This window comes from Ochotona princeps, chromosome 1 (assembly GCF_030435755.1).
Source record: "Ochotona princeps isolate mOchPri1 chromosome 1, mOchPri1.hap1, whole genome shotgun sequence".
Lineage (NCBI taxonomy): Eukaryota > Metazoa > Chordata > Mammalia > Lagomorpha > Ochotonidae > Ochotona > Ochotona princeps.
This window is the reverse complement of record NC_080832.1, coordinates 24406319-24428259: the sequence shown is the minus strand read 5'-3', so window position 1 is coordinate 24428259 and position 21941 is coordinate 24406319.

Here is a 21941-nt window from a genome sequence, read left to right as displayed (position 1 = left end):
AGTACTTTATAAATGGTCTTACAAGATTAGGCATCTGATAAGCAGGCATACCCAAAGCAGTTACAACAAACAATTTGCATCCCAGCATGTAGTTCCCTCCCCTAGTCCCTCATTGGCTGAGTAGTATGGGCTGTACAATCTTCCAAATAGAGTCTACAAAGTTATCTTCTTCCTCCCTTGTTTGTATCTTAATTTCCTCTTGTGAATTGACTACCCTCCAACATCTTTTTTTTTTAAAGATATATTTATTTTTATTACAAAGTCAGATATACAGAGAGGAGGAGAGATAGAAAGATATTCCATCCGATGATTCACTCCACAAGTGACTGCAACGGCCAGTGCTGTGCCGATCCGGAGCCGGGAACCTGGAACTTCCTCCAGGTCTCCCACACGGGTGCAGGGTCCCAAAGCATTGGGCTGTCCTCAACTGCTTTCCCAGGCCACAAGTGGGGAGCTGGATGGGAAGTGGGGCCGCCAGGATTAGAACCAGAGCCCATATGGGATCCCGGGGCTTTCAAGGCGAGGACTTTAGCCTCTAGGCTTTGCCACTGGGCCCGACCCTCGAGCATCTTGATTACCTAGAGAATTTTGCGACATCTCCAAGTCACCTGCAGTGTTTTTCCCTGGTTGGACGGACCAGCAAGCATTTACTTACATCTTCTTATAGTTTGACCCTGTCTCCCTCTGTATTTATCACCTCCAAGATCTGAGGCCCATTATACTTTACGCTCTCTCTTTCTCTTTCTCTCTCCTTTCCTCCTTTTTTCTCCCTCCCTCTCTCTCTTTCTCACTCCCTCTTTCTCTCTCCCTCCCCCCCTTTCTCTTTCTTCCCCTTATTCCCCTAAACCTTACACAACTACAGTAAAGTTTTGCTGACATCCACTTGATTTAGTAGCTAGGTCATGGACATATGGACTAGTATTATGGACTGGAATTTGCAGACAGATACCTAATGGTTTTGCACAGGGTTTTTTTCTGACTAGCAAAAAGATAACGAGATGGAGAGATGGGGATGTTGAAATGGAACTCAAGCACTGGCATTCCTTGATCCTGTGGGTTGGGAGTGAAAATTACAGAGCCCATGTTGCTGGATAATGGAGCCCGTGTTGTCACTTTTCCTGTTTCTATGACACCTTGAACAATGTTTGGCATGAAATGGGCCTTCAAATGCAGTAGGGTAATGCTTACCGTGGAGTAAAACTCTAGGACTTTGTTGTTTAAATTTCATGTGATCGGGTAGCTCTTGATTTGCTCCAATACTTAGCTCCTCTAACAGGAGCTTAAACACTGCATATTTACATGCCCATATAGAAATTAAGAATTAAGTGGCATTTAAGTGAGCTGTTTATGGTTTATGAACACATTGCAAGATAATACTCATTATGCTTGTCATTACATTTGCATCAGATTACCGTTGTTGTAGGTTTTATTTGACTAAAATTGTAAATTCTACATATGTTGTAGATATGTTTACAGCAGGTGAAGCTTCACCCACAGGTAACAGTAGAGGGTCTTCTCTGTGATTTATAGCTATTCCACATGAGCAGTACATACCTCACAAATACTTGTTTGTAAACTACTTTAAACTCCACTGGATAATTTTTTTTTTCTAGGTAAGGACATAATTTATCGTATCAAAACACTTAGCAATACCTAGACCCTTTGTATTTTTTCACTGGCTTGCTAATCACCTGAATTAGGGACAACTCAGGGGAAGGACTCATGTACCAATGTCCTATTAAGGAAATACCTCAAGGAGAGCCAGGTAAAGGAGGACAAAAACTGAGGCAGGGGTGAATGCCGTTTCAGGTAACATGTCAGAGAGGAGCTTCAGCCTGAGTCCGTGGAGAACATGGAAGAGTAACTCAGACCTTGGAATCTGTCCCAGGCAGAATCAAAGCATCTTTTAGATTAGTGATTTATAATCACTGGCTAAGGGCTGTGGGATTTGGTGGAAGTGGTGTGTGGAGAGCAAACTGTTAGTCATTCTGATCTTTTCATGCCTGTGGGCAAAGCACCTCCAGTAGCCAAAAACTGTCCATCAAAGGAGAGTCACAGGGATTGGGCAGATGTGGGTACTCAAGCAAAGGCACAGCTAAGGGATGGTACAGGTTTATGAAGATGCCAGCGGTCTGAATGGAGTACTCAACATACCCCTGGGCTCCTTCTAACTCACTTTGCCTACTGTGCCTCCTTATTGCCTGTCCCTGTGACCGTTTCTTTCTGGTTTCCAAGGCCAATTCCTAATCTATATTTTCTGATATACACAGGACTCCTACAGTAAATTCATGTGGTACTAAACTTCCAAAATTGTAAATCTGGCAGTGCCAGTCCGTTGCATTCCAAACTTCAGTTTTGGCCTGAACGCTGAGCTCCTTGGCTTCACTGGCTCACACTCTGATCTGCCCTCTGACTCCTGGGCCACAACCATTAGCACAGTGGTTGTTAGGAATGTTTGCACCTCTCTTAAGAATCTCCATGTTGAAGTCCTAACCCCGAATGGGCTGCATTGGGAAATGGGGCATTTGAGAAGCGCTAGGTCATTGAGGGTGGAGGCTCCACGAAAGAGATTAGTGCCCTGGTGACAGCATAGGATGTTCCCTCTCTTTCCACTGTGAATGAGGAAATAGCAAAATGAAGTCTGGGCCGTGTGTGAACTGCCTGATGGGCTCTCCTGGGATGCAGAGTTTATGGGGACCTTGATCCTCAGGCCTTCCTGCTTTCAGAAGTGTGAGAGAGACATCTCTACCTCTGAAGAAACCCTGTCTATGGCATTTTTTTGCTATCATATCCAGGATGTAGTATTATTGTTACTCTCTGACCACTGGGGTTCTGTTGACCTACACTATCCACCTGAAAAGGCTATGTTCACCTCCTTACCTGGCTAATTATTTCTTGCCAGCCGCATCTTAGGAGTCTCTGGCATCCCACTTTACCCTGGGTTCTCACTCTTGTAATATTTACCGCATCCATTTTCCGACAAGGCTGAGTTGTTCACTTCTGCATCTCATCACTCCTGAATTTGACTAGAGGAACAGTACAACAAAGGGATCTGTCTTCAGTGTGGTCTGCAGCCTTCAAGGGCCTCATTCTTTGTTGGCTGGGTTAAGAGAGCCAGGAGAAAGAACTAGACCCCTATCTCATATCAGATAATGAGCTTCACGCAGTGTCCCATTTGGTGGCCTGTGAAGACCAAGGTGGAGGTTACTGTTCAGTCAGTGTTACAATCATTTTTGAGGTATCTTGAGATCTAAGGGACCTATTGTATTTTCAAAGATTTTTTTGTTTTGTTTTGTTTTTCAGTGTTCTAATGGTTCCTGCTTGTCAGAATGGGACCAGCGTTTTGGCCCAGCAAGTTAAGCTGCAGTTTACATTGCTAGCCTCTCAGCAGAGAACCAGTTTGAGCCCTGACTGCTTGACTTTAGGTCCAGCTTTCTACCAACGTGTGTAGGAAGGCAGTAAATGATGGTCTGAGTGCTCAGGTCCCTACATTGTGGGAGAGATAGATGGAGCTTGTACCTCCTGGCTTCAGCTTGACTTGACCTTCACTATTAAAGTCATTTGAAGAAGAAATCAGGATACAAAAGATCTCTTTCTCTCTCTCTTTCTTCCTTTCTCTCTGTCACTCTTTTCTCTTGGTCTGTCACTCTAGCTCAAAAATGAATAAATTAATTAAATAGTTACGCATAAAGATTTAATTTTTTTTATTTATTTATTATTGGAAAGGCAGATCAGATTTACATAGAGAAGCAGAGACAAAGATCTGGCATCTCTGGCACACTCCCCAAGTGGCCGCGATGGCTGTAACTCAGCTGGCCCGAAGCTTCATCCAAGCTTCAAGCAAGGAGCTTCGTTCAAGTCTTCCACGTGGGTGCAGGGTCCCAAGCCTTTGAGCCATCTTAGGCTTTCCCAGGCCACAAGCAGGGGGCAGCCAGGACATGAACCAGCATCCATATGGGATCCTGGCACTTGCGAGGTGAGAATTTAACCGTTGAGCCATCACAACAGTCCCATAAATCAAATTTTAAAAAAGAAAGTATAGCTTCTGTTCTCAATTTGAAACAGCCACTTTATGTACTCTGTAACAATTTCCCGGTAAGAAAATTGGTACACTCATCTCAGTCAACTAAGAGGCAGATATAAAAATAGTATGTTACAGTGCAATGAGAGCAGTGGTGGAGGTGTGTATCCTGCATAGAAACAGCACAGAGAAGGGAAAGACTATCTGTGAGTTTGTGAAAGGCTTGCATGCAGGTGGGGGCTACTGGCTAATGGAAGACTGCATATTAGAAAGTTTGCATGAGCTGAGTTTTGAGGGGTAAGGACAGTTGAGAAAGATTTCTCACTATGTTCGTTCTGGTATTTATAGATAAATCCAGTTACTGCCTAATATGATCCTTAAGTCTTGTACATTTTAGAAAGAAGCTATGCAGAGAGGCCTTAGCAGATGTGAAAGCAAGCAGGTGAATCTGGGCCCTAACAGTAGCAGGTGGTAAGCAGCCTGTGACCTTGCACCAATGGGTATCATTTGGCTTCCACCCCCCAACCCTGATGGAGCACATCTTTTGTTCTCCCCCTTTCTTTTTCCTCTGAGTAAATCTGTTTACTACCCAGAAAAACAGGGAAGGAATAGGCCAGTTGCCTGGGGCAGATGGTGCAATGTTAACAGATGACGTACAGAAAGCAGAACTCCTCATCTCCTATTTTCCTTTTACATTCTCCAGCAAGGCTTTTCAAACCAAATAGCATCAAAGAAACATCATTAAGCTGGGATTGAAACACCAGTGAAAAATGAAAGAGATAGTGCTGGAAACCCTGGTGGATTTCAATGGTTTTGAGTCTTTTGATCCGAATGAATTACATGCGTGTAAGGAAAGAACGTGCAGAAAACGCCATGAAAGAGAAATTATTTGTACTATTTTTTTAAAAAAGGACATTTTAGATTATATAAAATGTACCTGAAGCCTAGCAAAAATGTTATTGCCTCTTTTTTAGCCAAAGAAATATAAAAGATAAACTCACAGAAAATACAAGCTAGTAATGATTCTCTGAGGTTGTTTTGAAAATTATATTTTATATGTATCTGTATGTAAAGCAGGGATGGGGGAAGGGAGAGAACATTACAGAAAGAGAGAAAATAGATCAGAGAAGATGGAGGAGATCAAAATTTTTTTATCCAATCTATGAAGGTGATCTTACATTTACAAAGTACATTCTTAATTCACCTGCAGTTGTGACTTCAATAATCCTTCAGCATTTCAAAAGTGAATAAAAATGGTGTATGCCCTGAAAATAAGGAAATGGTGACTAAGAACCTGAGAAGGTCACTTAAGAACTAAAACAAAGCTAAATCCAGAGTTTTCTTCCTTGTCAACTTTCCAAAGCTTCATTGTGTTTTCTCATTTTGCCAGAGTGGTGGGCTCTGCTTTCCACCAGTGAAGCAGCAGTATGGCCCGGGAGAACCAACAGTGCTGGTCATGGTGCTGGCCTGTCAGCTCCCAAGTTCCTCCTTCTGAGGTCTCCTTCTGTCCCTTTGCTCTCAGTCTTCTCCTCTTTCCCCTGGCTCCTGTCCTGATCATGTGTCCAATACACTAACTCAGCTGCTATTGTGCTTTAGTCACCTGAGTCCCATTGAATGTCTCTCTGGTTCATTAGAGAAGCATATTATTGGCCTAGGACTAAGATCACGGACTGCAGGGTAAACGAGTTATTTATTTGTATTTGATATTAACATTTTTAAGTTATCTGAAGGCAGAGAGAATCTTCCATCCATTCTTCTACTTCCCTTGCCAAATGTGTGCAACAGCTATGGCTGGACCAGGACAAAGCTAGGCGCATGGGAGTCAGTCCATGTCTCTTGTGTGTGAGTCTAAATATTCAAAATTTCAACTGCTTTCTCTCAGAATGCGCATTATCAGGAAGCAGGAAGTGGAGGCAGAGCTGGAAATGGAACTAGACCTTGTGATATGGGATGGTAACATATTCAGCAGCCTTTTATCCATTGCGTCTAATCCATCCCTCAAATGAAATTTTATTTCTAAAAATATTTGAGCATATTTGTTATTGCTTTATTCCTGCCAATATTTTTTTGCAGCATGCATAGAACAAAACTCACCTGGTTACTGTAACTCACCCGGGTGCCAGAGTCACCTGAATTGGCCTTGCCATCTCTACCATCGCCGTACATGACCTGCCAGTCTGTTCCGCCAGCAGAGTCTCTGTGCTTGCTGTCCTCCTCCTTCAAATCTTCACACTCTTGGGTCTTCCTCTTTGTACAGGGTCCAGCTGAAATCATCTTTGGTGGGGGAAAGCCTTCCTGACTGTCATGTCTTAGCTATCCTTCTCCCTGAACCACTTAGAGTCTGACACATCATCATGTTGCTTGGCATCGTGATAGTTAGTTTTTTCTAGTTTCCTTGTGCGTTTATCTGACTTCCTTGTGCTTTTCTCCCACTTTGATCCCACCACTGCAAAGACCTTCTTGCCAGTACCCAGACTGTTCCTACACAACAGGGATCCGATAAATGTTTGAAGGAATCAATGAAGCTTTGGAGCCGACTTACTGTCTTCATGGCCTATGCTCATTACTTCCCTGGGTTTTAAGTTTCATGTCTTTACAATGTGCTTAGGCAGTTGCCCTATGTTTTGGGAGTTTATGAGCATTCACTGGGATTACAAGGGGAAGGTGTCTAGAATACAGCGAGGAGTAGAAAAGGTGATAATAATTCCTCGTTGGGGTTTACAAGACAGGTCAGGGGAACAAGGTGATTCCAGCGCAGGCTTCCCCTGCCCCAGGTGCTCAGCCGTTTTGCCTGAGTCGTCTTGGAGAAGCCTCAAGCCTTAGACACCCACTTCCTCTATCCTGCTGAACTTCTGGGGGCCAGATTCTCCAGGGCCCATCGCACTTACTCATTGGGTCATGTTCTTGGACCTATTCATCCACATTGCCTTGCTTTGTTTAAAAAGGAAAACTAACAAATAAACAAAAACAGGACACACTGACAACCCCCAAGATTACAACATGAACTCATTCCCTTTTATAGAAGGAACTATTAGACAAGCCATTTCTGCATTTAACAGAGATTTAATTATTCTATATTTCAGCAGAGCACGACAGCCATTTAGAATATTTTTTGGATGAGTAAGTATTGTAGATGAACACAGGATTCTGTCTTTTTGATATAAATTATGATTTAATTAAATAAACCTAAACAACCCTAACATTTTCAAAGACTCAAAGTCACTTTTTTTTTTTTTAGAAATTGACACTGCATGGAAGCCTGTTTTCGTTCGTTCTTTTTCTTTTTAAAAGATTTGACTTATTTTTATTGGAAAGTCAGATACACAGAGAGTAGAAGAGACGGAGAGGAATATCTTCCATCCATTGAGTCATTCCACAAGTGGCTGCAACAGCTGGAGCTTAGCTGATCCGAAGCCAGGAGCCCAGAGCCTCTTCTGGGTTTCTCATGCAGGTGCAGGGTCCCAACGCTTTGAGCTGTCCTCTTCTGCTTTCCCAGGCCACAAGCAGGGAGCTGGATGAGAAACATGGCCATCAGGATTAGAACCAGTGCCCACATGGGATCCCATTGAATGCAAGGCGAGGACTTTAGCCACTAGGCTGCCACACCGGGCCCAAAGCCACTCTTTAAAATTGGAAATGACAGTGGAGATTCATAGTTGGACAACTGAATCCCCAAATTAACAAGTTCTGTGTAATCAGGCTTGATTGTACAGGGAGCATCTATTTCATTCACTTCCCTAACAGTCAATCTCTGTCACATTATCCTGGAGGGCAATGAGCCTCATGGATGAGTGTGTCTATCTTCTCGTTAATTGAACAAGGGGAGAAGGCTCCAAAATGGTATCTGTAGTAAGGCACAATTATAATGAAAAATGCATACTCATGCATGGAAGAAAAATAGCAGAAGGATGGGTCCTCGCATGTTAATAGTGAAAGTAAAATTTTAAGCTTTTTCTTGTGTTTGTCCATCTGTGCTGCCTTGACAATGCATGGTTTTTGTAAGTGGAAAACATACCTATACAAATCCACTGCACAAGTACAGGGGCAGGGAGTGATGTCCTGTGGGCTGAGTTGATTGACAGTCCAGGGCAGCTGTGTGTGAGCCATGGTCATAGCCTCCAGAGGAGGTCAAAGGTGGCCTGTGTGGTGCATCACACACTGATCTCAGTGCCACATTTTATGGGCTCACTTGAGAATAAAATTTCACGTTATGTTAGTGATAAATATTTAACAGTCCAGGTAAAAAGAGAATGACTATTTGATTAGATAGTAAGCAGGTAGCCTTTCTCTGATAGAGATGCCAGCAAGAATATTCCAGTACCAGGTGGAGAGTTGGACAAGGTGATGCGTCCTATCTCCCAGGCTGGCAGAAATCATCACCCACCCTGCATCTTTTGTGTCTTTCTTGCTCATGTTATCTTCATGAAATCAGCATTGTTTTCATTAAGGAAGAAACTAAAGGTTAAATACTCTCCAATAAATGGAGATCTTATAAATTCGTAAGGTGGAATTTGAGCTTAGATCTGTCTAGCTCTCAAATCCCAAACTTTCTGTTCTGTCTTGCTACCTTCCAATTTGGTGCTTCTGCACTCACTTCCCCTCGTCCTTTCCCTTTCCTTCTCTTTCTATGACAGACTGGAGTGACATCTGGTAATATACCTGGCTTTTGTTTAGTTCCTTGTATTGACATTCATGGACAAAAATAGATGGTTGACTCCATGATAACAGTTCCATTATCTCCTATTATAATTATTCTTTGCCATAGCTGGAGAGGTATTTGGTTGGACTTTTAAAACTTCCAGTGATGGGTGTCTAGAAAAAAAAAACCTCGAGGTTCAGGATTTACAGATTATTTTATTTATTGTCAAAACTTAAAATATGAGGCTTTCAGTCACAGAGAAATGGGACACAATTGAGCAACTAATAGCAAGTCAAAGCGGAAGAGTTGGTGCTGTTCTCACGTTGCCTTCCCAAGGTTCCCGCTGTTGGCAGCATGTGCTTTCTCCCTTTTGCATGGCAATCTCAATTTTTCTGCCTTGGTAATCCCAACTAGTAGTTTCCATGTGAGTTACTCATCAATTTGAATGGCTTAACATTGTGGTATGGTGCAACCACCAATGAGAGGGCTTCAAAAAATTGGAGGAAATTGGAATTCAAAGATAAGTTTATGCTGGTGCAAAAGTTTTGAAATTCATGCATCATTTTTCTATAGTACGTATTTCCCATGAACAATTTGAGAATTGCTTATAAACATGGACTTAAAATGGTTTACAGTGAAATAAACATATCTTTTAATTTCATTTTTTTCCCCACAAACTGCCCTTGGTGTAAGTGTAGCCCAGTTCCCTGGCACTTGCACAAAGCAGAGTCTGTGTTCCATGTGCTCAGTCCAGCTGACAAAATCACGGCTGTTTGGACTCCCCCAGCTTGGATTATGCCGTGGCAGCAATGAGCTCCACGAGGGCCACTGTATGGGAATCCAGCTGAGGAGGATGTTAAGGCTCAGGCGAGCTGACCCCTTGACAGCCTAACATGGGGCTTTTATCTTTGAATTTAATACATTTGTCAACTTGACAGACAGCTTGGACAGCAGATTTCTGCCCTCTTGAGACTCAGCAACCCTACAGACAGAGCCCAGGATGGACGGGAGTGAGACTCGTGGTGCGTGAATCCTGGACGTGCAGCTGACTGAGCAAGGATCTTATGTCCTGCATCTGAAATTTCACCACCTGTACAATGGGTTAATACCATCTCATCACAAGATTTTTAGGAACATTGAATGGTTAATGATGCGGAAACAAGGATGTAAAAATAAACGGAAATAGAAGGAAAACAGTATGTGAAAACTCTCACACATCAAGGCCCTGCCTCACAAATCTTGACGCCTGATTTTGACCCTGGTCAAATATTTGTGAACTCCAAAGAGTACTTCAAAGAGTTAGTGGAAAGTGGAATTAAAGGAAGTGTATTTTGGGGCAAAAGTTCCTGAAATCTATGCACTGAGTGCTCTTCAAAAAGTTCATGAAAAATGTATTTTATGAAACATCTCTGCATGCAGTTCAGAATATATATTTTTCTAATTTTGGCACCAAAATAAACTGACCTTTAAATTCTATGTTTCCATAACTTTCTGAACTATCCTCATTCTATGGGGATACAATCCTGACTTTAGTATCTTAGAGCATCAAGTGAATTATCTTTCAGTTTTAACATCCTGATGTGATGTCTTTGAAAACACCCAAACAAATAAACATAAACACGATATTATACAGAAAAATGAATGCCAACACTGATTAGCAAACAGTAACTTGAGAAACTTACTTTTGCACTTTATTACATTCATTCTATCCTTTAAGCCATTGTATTTTTTTTTTAAAGATTTATTTTATTTTCATTACAAAGTCAGATATACTGAGAGGAGGAGAGAGAGAGAGGAAGTAGAGCTGCTGGGATTAGAACCAGCAGCCATATGGGATCAAGGCAAGGACCTTAGCCACTAGGCCACGCTGCCGAGCCCTAAGCCATTGTATTATGTCAAAACAACATGCACTTGAAATGCTTGAGTGTGAAAAATAATACATTTTTTAAGTATTCTCCATGTCAGTGTTAGAATGGCAATAAAAGCAGCTATTAAGCACCTTAGCTGTGCTTTCAAGTAAGAAGTGGAACATAAATTGCTCTCCTGAAATGAAACTAGTAACGATTAATGGTCAATAGTATGTGTTATTTATTCTACTGTAGACCAACGGGCAAGGATGTTTGAAAATGACTCGTTAAATATCAGTCTGGGTTATTTAATAAGTGATAGTTATTTCCTACATTAAACAAAACCCGGTCTACTAGTCCAGAACTCACATTGAAGTCTCAAATTCAGCTTTGGCTGAATAATCAGAGGCCATCATCTAGGGCCAAGGCCGGGAGATTTCTGGTAAGGATACTGTGACATGGGTATACAGAAGACCAAATGGATTGGGTTAAGGCTGGATTACTTACACAAAGTCCAAAGATAAATTTAGTTGAAAGTTGGTCACAGGTAGCCTTGCAAACTCAAAGGGCATTTCTGACTAGACAAACAGCGTCTCCCAACATCCCCTCCACTGAAATAAACAGCCGAGTGTTCCCTCACCGCAGGCTGGGCAAACACTCACTAAACTGTCTGCCTGATGCCAGTCGGGGCAACACTCGCTATTTTTTAGCAAAATATTTTTCCACTCTGGCCATCCAAGAAACTCTCCAAATCCAATACATTTGAATGGACTTTTAAGGTTTCTCTATTTTTCTCACTATTTATAGCTTTCAGATGTTGGCAGGTAGGGGGACTACATTTTCTTCTGAAGAAAGTTATAATGGATGGTAATGCAGTTTCATCCTATGCCACACGGTATTAAGTAAGTATTAAAACAATCCTTCTTCCTCATGAATGTAAGCATTGACAAAGGCTAGGCTACAGAATCCTTTGCTCACAGATATTATGTCGATGGTCATATTTGTATTGTGAAGAGCTTTGCTGGGCAAGGATGCTTGGACAAGTTCAAGGGGATAATGCAGGCTGGCCAGGAGTGTTGTCTGGCAGTGATCTTTGGGGAGCTAACAGACAGGAGTCCAAGGGGTGAGGAACTGCTTCTTTGTGAAAGAAGGCTGAGGAGGGAATAAAGGAAATACAATATTGCCCTAGTTATGTATAGCATTTCATGAATTACATACTGCTTGCAAGTACAAGGTCTTCCTAGTCATTTTAACAGCTCTGGGCAATGCACAAAGCGATACACTCACGCTGTTGATGATGAGCAGACGCAGTTTCAGGGAAATGATCTGGCTCTAGTTGCCTGACCAGAATGGGACAGAGCTGGAACCAGAAGCCATGTCTTCTGACGGTAACCATGTATTCTTTCTCCAGTTCTCACTTCTCCAGAAATTCAACCCAAAGAGCCTCAGAGTCTTATTGGGAGGACACACCATTCAAATGAAAAGGCTAATGCGTAAAAATTGGATTAAATGAATTTGTCAGCGAATGAAACCTAGTATTCTGGGTGTCCATAGTGGATCACGGTGGGTTGATGTGATAGTTTCTCGTAACCGAAAAGTGGAAAAATTGAGCTTCAGTTACCAGTTCTGTCACTAAGCACTTAGATGATGTTTGGTATTTTCATCTGTACAGCTTTAAAGCCCCTCCTGGGGTTGTGGTGCCATCCACAAGGATTAAACTCATCTGCGGACACTGGAGAGAGAGCCTTTCAGATTTTGTACTGGAGTATTGGTGCCAGGATTCACCCGAGAAGCAGGACTGAATGGGGAGACTTTAATTAGGTAGAGGGAAGTCCAAGGGAAATGCTGACAGCAAAGTGATGGTGTCAGGTGCAGGGATGCAGGTTAGGTGGGGTTGCCAGGAGACTTTGGCAGATAGGCAGATTCAAAAACAAAGTGTGTGAAATTCACCAGTTATTACATGCGTTTATCTGTATAGCTAGCCAGTCTGGACATTTCAGGACTGTATCTACTCCTTTACCTTTCATGTAATAATCATGATAATTGTTCTAAACCTCGCCCCTCCTGTTCTCATTTTCCCTTCTTCTTCAATTGCCTCCCTCCCTCCTTTCTTCCTTTCTCTCTTTCTTTCTTTTCACCTCCTTGTCTGTGTGTAGACACAAACTATGAAGTATTTCAGCAGGGTGGATTTGTTTGTCTAAGGCAGGGTTGTCAAATACAGGTCATGCCTACTGCCACGCCCCTGCCATGACAGTGTTAATCAATCACTATTCTCTGGGTATAATCTCGGGATTTCTTTCAAGGTGCTTGGGTTGTTTCGAGTTGGTTAAAGTGATGAGATATATTTGCCAACACAAATCTAGGACATAAATGGATCAAATACGGCTTTCCAGTTTTTTCAAAAAGGCAAAAATATACTAGAAAATGCACTTCCTTTATCCTTTTCAAACATTTCACCCCTGCTGTTTTAATCTCAGCAGGAGCCTCAAGCAAAAACAGACAAATGTTATTTGAAGTCCTAATCCAGTGACTGAGAGCTAGGAAAGATTATTTTAGAAGCCTGAATATGTTTTATGAATGGATATCATCTTTTGAATATTTTGTCAAACAAATTGACTTCTGGACATTATGATGCTTGCCCCATGTTAATTTGAATTTTCCTGGGGCTAAAATTTGATTTCTCCGCTGTAATGCAATTATATTAAGGTACTTCAAAAAGTTGGTGGAAAGCAAAATTCAAAGATAAGCTCATTTTGGTGCAAAAAAGTATGAAATCCATGCATAGTTGTTTCCACAGTATACATTTTTCATGAGCTTTTTGAGACCTTCCTAAGCATGGATTTCAAACATTTTTGCATTGTAATAAACTTATCTTTTGATTCATTTCCCATGAACTTGCTGAATATCTCATGTTATATGTTCTGCATATTGATTACAGAATCACTTTTGAAGCCTGAGTCGGAACTCTGGTTCTTTGTGCTTCAAGCCGAGTGCCCTTGAACAAGTTAACCTGAGCTTTCTGAGCTGCAGTTTCTTTGACTTGGAAAGGATATAATAAACATTGCCATCTCGCATGGTTATGAGGAGTAATGAGGAGTAAATGAAATGCTTTGTGTAAAATCTCTAACATAGTATCTGGCACCTAGTGTATGTTTGGTAAAATAACTGGTACTACCCCAGGTAAATTAAGGACCTGATACCCACTGAGTTGTTTAGCTAAATACTTACCCTTTTCCTCCTCTCTCTCTCTCACTCTTTGGCTTTTGTGGTCTTAAGCCATATTTTTTCATGATAATTGAATCCGCTTTTTGGGGTACCATCATTTTGTGTGTGTGTGTGTGTGTGTGTGTGTGTGTGTGTGTGTGTGTGTTGAACTCCAAGAAAAATGTCCCTTTTTTGGTAGCTGATATATTCAAACCACTAGTGTTAGAAAAAAATAATCTGTCATTGAAGTAGATGAGAGTTGACGTGACAGACTGTGCGCTCCATCTTAAACATTCATAACATGCATAATATGGTCCCTATGGAATGAGATAACTCCTTCGGAGTCTCTGCAGTTCCTCGTTCCATGGCTCTCCAAGAGCAGAGCCATTATCATTCTAAAGCAGCTATGCCTACTTGGGGAATAAAACATCAAGAAAAAAAGGCATTTCACTTACCTAACAGCTGACATTTGTAGATGTGTGTGCGCAAACACATGTGGTTGAGACATGCAGACATCCAAGAGCTGCGCATAGGTGTACAGTATTTTAAAATCAGGTGTTAGATGGTTTCTGATTTATTGGCTAGAAATATGTTCTTTAGAATCTTAAACACTTCAAGTCCAATCTTGACGTTACTATTGTATTGGTTGTGTGATTTTGGACAAACTCCTTTCCAGTTCTTAGGTAGCTGCTATGATGAAGGTATAAGAGGGAGAGGTGTTGTGGAGCCCCCAGTGAAGCTGCCACTTGGGACGCCCACATCCCTGCGCAGAGTGTCAGCCCTGGGCCCAGCTCCTTTGCTTCCAATCCAGTGTCTTGCTGATGCACATTCTGGGAGGAAGAAAATGATGGCTCAAAAACTTGAGTCTCTGTCACATATGTGAGAGACCTGAATGGAGCTTCAGGCTCCTAGCTCCAGCCTGGTCTTGCCCAGCTGTTACAGACATTGGAGAAAATGAACTAGCAGAACGAATTGTGCTAGGCCTCTCTCTGTGCCTTTCAAATACATAGACTGAAAAATACAGAATGAGTGTATGCATACTCTTGTAGTCTTTTATAGGAACAATTGATTGTGAGATAATGTTTGGCATATATCAATCAGTCCATTAATGGAGCTATTAATAATAATAAATAAATAAAACAAGCAATTAAAATAATGTCCATAGTGAGAAAAACTGGTTTGCAACTTCATTATTCAGTGTCCTGATTTGATTTTCATTTTATTGAATAATCATTTGCTAGCTTAAGTAATACATCATTCCTTAATTATAACTGTCAACTGAAACTTACTAATCCATGCCTCTTCTGAGAAATATAAGTACTTGAGAAATAACCAACTTCCTGCCCTTACGTTTCCTAATGCCAAAAGAAACTGCACCTGACTGCATTCTGTCATAGGCATTTTTGTTAAAAAGGGTGAAATTAAATATTGGATTTTACAGGTCTTTGCAATGCGTATGCTGGTGATAAATCTGGGTAAGAGATATAAAATTAGATATGTGTTAGATATATGTATTTATAGGAGTGTCTGCACCAAAGACTGGAATATTTGTGCAAGCAAACAATCAAATGGCAAGTAGTGATTACTAAATTTGCTAATTGCTCCTTTCACTTGGAAAGGTTGATTTATTTTTTGTTCAATGATAATAAAACCCACTCAAATACAAGCTAGATTTTAGTTTTAGAATTCATTGAAGATAAAGTGACATCCCCAAAAGGCTTATTGGGTTTTATAATAGGACTAGTATTCCATGTTGGAAAAGAAATGTGGACAGATGTATCGAGGTAATGCCTTGTGGTCACCACAAGCAACTTGAAGTGGCCAGAGACCTTGCTGACCAGGTTCTGTGCAGATGGAACTGCGTGTAACATCATATGGGCTGTGCTACACAGTCGCTCTGATATCACACTTCAGGATTAATTCATAGGAGAGGGACTTTCAACCTTCTTTCTGCTTTCAGTAGAGAAGGAGTCATTATATTATTAACCCAAATTTTCAATGAGAAGCATTGACTCAGTCTAATTTAATTTTACGAAGAGTAATTTGAAGTTGCAAGATAAATGTATTGTTTATTTCCATGTATTTGGATTATATGTTAATCTTATTATTTCTGCCATCTGTAGAACAGTGCTAATCATATCTACCCACTTCAAACAACTCATGGCAAATTAAGAAATTTACATGACAAATTGCTTTGCAAATTATAAACTATTAAATTATGCAAATTAGGAAAATATCTTGTCTTTCTTAATTCTCACTGAGGTTATGCTCACTTTGTGGGATTTGGAAATTACGGTAAATTACTAACTCTTATCCAGGTTAAAATTTGGTCTCTGGAATAAAACACTTCTGAATTAAATGCTTAGATTTCAACTACATTGAAAATAAAAGTACAGAAAAATTCCCTGGCATTTGTGGTTACTAAAGCAACGTGCCGTGTTTTTGGTTGAGAGTGCTACAGCAGTGTTGTAGTGTGGCAGGTAGAACTGCCATCTTCGATGCTGGTGTCCCCTGAGTGCATTGGTTTGCTTCTTGGCTGTTACACTTCCAGTTCAGCTCCCTGTCAGTACCCTGAAAGAGTGGAAAGTGGGTCAAGTGCTTGGGCCCTTGGATGCATCTGGGAGACCTGGAAGAAGCTCCTGGCTCTTGCTGAGTTCAGTCCAGTCACTGCTGTTGTGGCCGGCTAAGCAGTGGCCATCTAGACCATCTAGCAGATCTTGCTCTTGCTCTGTCACTCCAACTCTGACTTTCAAACAATTAAATATATCTTTAAAAACAAAGCTTCCTCTTTATTCTCTTTTGTGACTGAGGAAAATATAAGTGGGACCATGGCACACTATGGAAAGGAGGACTAGTGAGTTTCGTAGAACACTAGTTAGCTGCAAGAGGATTGTAGTCAGATAGACTTGGGTCGTGATGGAACCTGTGTCACCAAGTAGTATTGTGTATGGGTTAGATGAGATAAGGCTCGTTATACACCTTGTCAAATCGGCATTCGATGATGCTACTCTGAGAATATAAAAAAATACATGAAAAACCATAGTATTCAAATTTGTTTTCAAATGGTAGGAGAATCTCTTTACTTTTCTGCCAGAGAAATCTTTTGACTTAAAGTGAAATAACCAGCATAGAAATGAAGAGTAGAGTGGCCACTATTGCCATAGTTTTTTCAAATGACTCAATCACAGAATTAGAGGTTTAGCATGTAGAATTTCTTGGATTTGCTTTAAGATAATGTGAAAACATATGAAATAGACAATGTCATTTTTGTTAATATTAATAAAAGTTAAAAATTTTAAAATAAACTTTGAAAATAAACACCTATCTTTGCAGAGGTAAAATTTATCTTCTGAATATACACTGCGTACATATCATCCAGTGAGTTTTAGAAATTTTATAAATTGTGCAAATACCATAATAACTCAATTTAAAACAATTTTGTATCACAAAAAGTGGGCCATGTTGTTCCCTGTTCCCAGTTACCCTTTGTGAGAAACTTCAAGTAAAACTAGTGTTACGTTATATACGAGATTTTGATACGGCTTCTTTTAAATAACCTAATAGTTTGTAGATTCATTCAGCTTGTCAATGCCACATTAGTAGCTTTTATGTCATTTCTTAATGGTGTCTTAAAAAAATCAACCTTTTATAGTAGAGGTTTAATTTGCAGATCTTTTTTCTTGGGCCAGGTCTTCCATATTATATCTAAGAAGCATTTGCCTACCAAAAGATCACAATATGTAGTTCTTAAGCCTTTTTCTAGGAGATTTATAGTTTTTGTTGTTGTTCAGTTACTTTTTGTGTATCAATTGGATAAAGATCCAAAATACATTTTTCAATGTGTAGTCAGCTAATTTTTTCAGCTCATTTATTTAAAAGACTACTTTTTTCATCCTTTGGCACGTCTGAATATCTTTTAGTGAAACATTGATCATAAGTAAGGGTATGATGCTAGGGCATTGTGCCCTAGTGAGCAGGTAGGACTAGTGCTTGCCACATAGGATCCCATATTTAGAGTGCCAGTTTGAATACCAGGTGTTTTGATTCTGATGCTGCTCACTGCTAGCACTTTTGGAAAGGTAGCAGAAATTGGCCCAAGTTCTTGGACATGGAAATCCTGGCTTCTGCCTTGACCCAAAACTGGCCATTGTGACCGCTATGGCGTGAACCAGTGGGTGTGTTTTCTATTTCTATTTATAGATAGATAGATAGATAGATAGATAGATAGATAGATAGATAGATAGATATAGATATATAGATAGATATAGATAGATAGATAGATAGATAGAAGATCTTTTAAGAAGCAGGTTTTCATTTTCTGGATTGTCTATTCAGCTGCATTGATTGGTAATCTATTTGTAAACCACTACAATCATCTTGATTAATATAGCTTTAACTGAAAAGTTTTAAAATCAGTTGAAATAAGTTCTGCAACTTTGTTATTTTTAAAATTTGATTTGGTAATTAGATATCCTTTGGATTTCCTTTTCTTTTGAGGATCAACTTACCAATTTCATCAATAATTTTGCTAGAATTTCACTCGGAATCCCTACTTTTTTTCTTATGCTCTGGTACTTTTAAGAATCCCAATTTTCAAATGTTGTAACACTTGGCATTACCAATTCATCTCTGAGGTGCTGTTCAATTTTCTTCCACTTTTAAAAAACTCTCTGTTCTCTAGATTGAATAGTGTTATTAATTTAACTTCAAGTTCATTGATTCTTCTGCCATCTGCAGTATAGGTTATTGAGATGTGTTAGGCATTTTCACTTCGATTATATTATCAAGTCTTGAATATCCCATTGCACCTTTTTTTCGAGTATGTATTTCCCTACTCACAGTCCCCTGTTACTAGGTCACTTAGGATATTTCACTTTAAGTTGCTGAACATTGTTTAAACTCAATGCTTACAGGGGCAATTTCTATTGATTTCTTTTTTTCTCTTTTTGTGAGTCACATTTTCTTGGGTGTTTTTGTAATTTTTGGTTAAAATCAAGCATTTCATGCACTGTAACAGACACTATATTGTAGCAACTCTCGATTCTGATTCTCATGTATTGTGTTTTTCTCTTTGTCCCTTGTCTGAGATGAGAATGCTGGGCTACTTCTTTCATGGGAAGCTGCTGACGACTCTGTTTAGTTTTGTTGTTCTTTTACTTTTTAGCTTGGCTTACTGAGGGGGTTTCTTCAGTGTTTGCCTCATGGATGGGTTATATTTGCAAAGAAGCTGTGCGTGAACACTTTCAGTTCAGAAGCTGTCCATCCTCTAGCAATCAGCACACAGGCTATTTCATGATGACAGTTACAACTGAGCAACCTCTCAAGGCACCTTTGATTTTAATGTTACTCGTGTCCTCCCAGCTTTCCTGAGCATGCTCACAGTTTCTTAACCAGCCATGGGCCTCTAGAGCACACTCACCCTGTGAACTGGGTTCTTCTCTCCAGGATCTCACTCTATAATTTCCTTGTAGGTACTCTTGCCCCAAACACGAACACAACTTCGAAGTGATAAAGATGTGGGTTTTTTTCTCATTTGTTCTTCTCCGTATTTTCCCAAGTCAGGGGTTTTGTTTTAGTTTGTTTCATTTTTCCTGCCCTAAAGCAAGCCTCTTCCTTCTTATAGGAATGCATCTGGGTGTCTGCCGAGTTCTGCTTTGGTCGCTGAGTAGTGGAAGGGTCATGGATGGGACTATCCGAGTGCAAGAATGTCACCAGTTCCATCTGTTTTTATGTAAAATTCTAGCAATTTTCAAGAATAAATGCTTCTCAATTTGTAGTCTGCCTTTTGGTCACTTTCCAGAGTCCAGACAGGTTTTATGGCAATTTTGTCTAGTACTCTACTTCCTTTATGAGTCATCCTGCCATAGCTGAGATTTTTCCCCAAGGCCTGAAGGTATATGTTTAATTTATAAAATATGTTTTTTTTAAAGGTATACCTTCTACTTTCTTGCTGTGTATGCATATGCATACTTACCCATGTATGTAACTTAGCCTCATAAAGATCATTTGTAGATTATTTACTTTGTGCATGGCCCACAGTGACTACATTCCTAATATTATTGCCTACTTATGCCTCGAGTCTGACAAAAAGAACAAAAGTTCAAAATAATAAAGACAGAGTTTAATGTGTTAGTTTACATATGTATGTAATTTAAGAACAAATAAAATGTATTTGGGTTACTTTGATTTGCTTTAATCTGTTATACTCATGCCATAACTCACTTTTTACTTTAAAAAGCAACCCCTCCTGCTTCATATCTGGCTGGCAAGGCAGGCTTAGGAAAGCACGTGTGATGATGGGACCTCAGAAAAAAGTTGATAGTTAAAAAGTCTGTGTTCTACGCATATGTTCCAAAGCTGCCATCCAATAGGTCATACACCATTACCTCCTATCAATTTCAGTCAAAGTGATGGTTTACATTTAGGACATTAAGCACAAATAGGAAGAAAAGGTTTACTTTTATGGAAACTATGTTTTTGTCATCTTTAAGTCTGTGAAAAAAACTATAAAATCAAATACTGATGAAATGGTCATGACACAAATAGTAAAATATTGCATGACCCACATGCAAGGGAGTATTAATTTTAAAGAACAATGAAACCATAAAAACAAATTCAATAACCCAAAAGGATAAATTTCTAGAAATATGTAACCTAGTTAGAGTTTTTATCTTTTAAAAAATTTATTTGTTTGAAAGTCAGAGTTGAACTTTCAGAAGAATAGGAGAGAATCTTCCACTTAGTGGTTCATTCCCTGAGATGGCTGTGATGGCCAGGGCTGAGACATGCTAAAGCCTTACTAGGACTGTCATGTGGGTCTCCCATGTGAATGGCACCTTCCCCTACTTTCCTAGGCTATTATCAGGAAACTGAATTGGAAGTGGAATAGCCAGCATATGGACTGGCACCCATATGGGATACTAAAATTGTAAGTAGTGGCTTTGTCCACTACACCACAATGCCATTCCCTATAAGATATGAATCATTAAACTATGACTATATCTATTGCTAGCAAGGGATTAGTCTATAATCAAAATTTCCCAATAAAGCAAATCCCAGGACTATATGATTTCACTAGAGAAACCTTGAAAGCATTTAAAGCATTAATTCTAACACTTTTCAAACTCCCCTTAAATGGTAAGAGTGAAGAAATAGTTCTAAACACATTCCATGTTATTAGTATTATCTAATAACACAAGTCAGACAAAGATGTTACAACAAAAGAAATCTGCCAACTAATATGTAATGAATATTGATGTAAAAATCCTGATCAAAATACTGGCAAACCAAAATCAATAACACATTGAAAAGAGGGAATATGACCAAGTGGAGTTTATCTGGGAATATGGCAAAGATGTTTCTAGAAATGAAAAGCAAACAATGTATGAGAGTAGTTGAGCAGAATGTGGACTAAACGTCCTGTGATCATCTCAACTGATGCAGAACAGACATTTGACAAAATGCGACACCCTGTCATAAGAGAAAAACTTAGCAAATGAGGAACAGAAGGAAATTACCTCAAAATAATAAAAACCATATGAAGAGTTAAAAGTTCATGGAAACTGTCAAGTATGGAAAATGAGGCATGCATTTCAAAAATTTCTATGCATCATAAATATGCTTAACTTCCACTTTCCATAAGCTTTTGATAGTACCTTTGTGCAAGAAAATCCCATGAGAATCATCATATTAAAGGTAAATAGTTGGAAGTTTTCCTTTAAACTCAGAAAAAAAGGCAAGGATACCCATTTTCACTACTTGTATTCAGTTCCTGGAAGTCTCAGAGCACGTGGGCAAGAAAAATAAATTAAAGGCAAATAAGTGAGAATCAAGATGGTGGAATAGGGTAAGGACATGTTTAAACGGACAGAAAAACATTTAATCAGGATGATGCAGAGAGGACATACTTCAGGAAATAGGAAAGGACACAACAACAGCAGAGGGGTACCTGGAGACTGACAGACACAGGAAAGCAGCGGGCACAGCAGTGTGGTGTTGCAGTGACTGATACCCCAGTTGCATTCAGTATGGCGATCTGAACTCCACCAGCAACCAGAACTCCGCCAACAACCAGGTGGGAAGGGACTTTCACTGGGAGTTTGGGAGGTGAACCCAGACAAAGAACGGTCTGTCCTGCTGGTCCGTTTGATTTGACCAGGAGCAGAGACAGAGCAGCAGATCCCAGATGGACAGTACGAGAACAGAGTGGATTTCACAGCCCAGTCAGCCC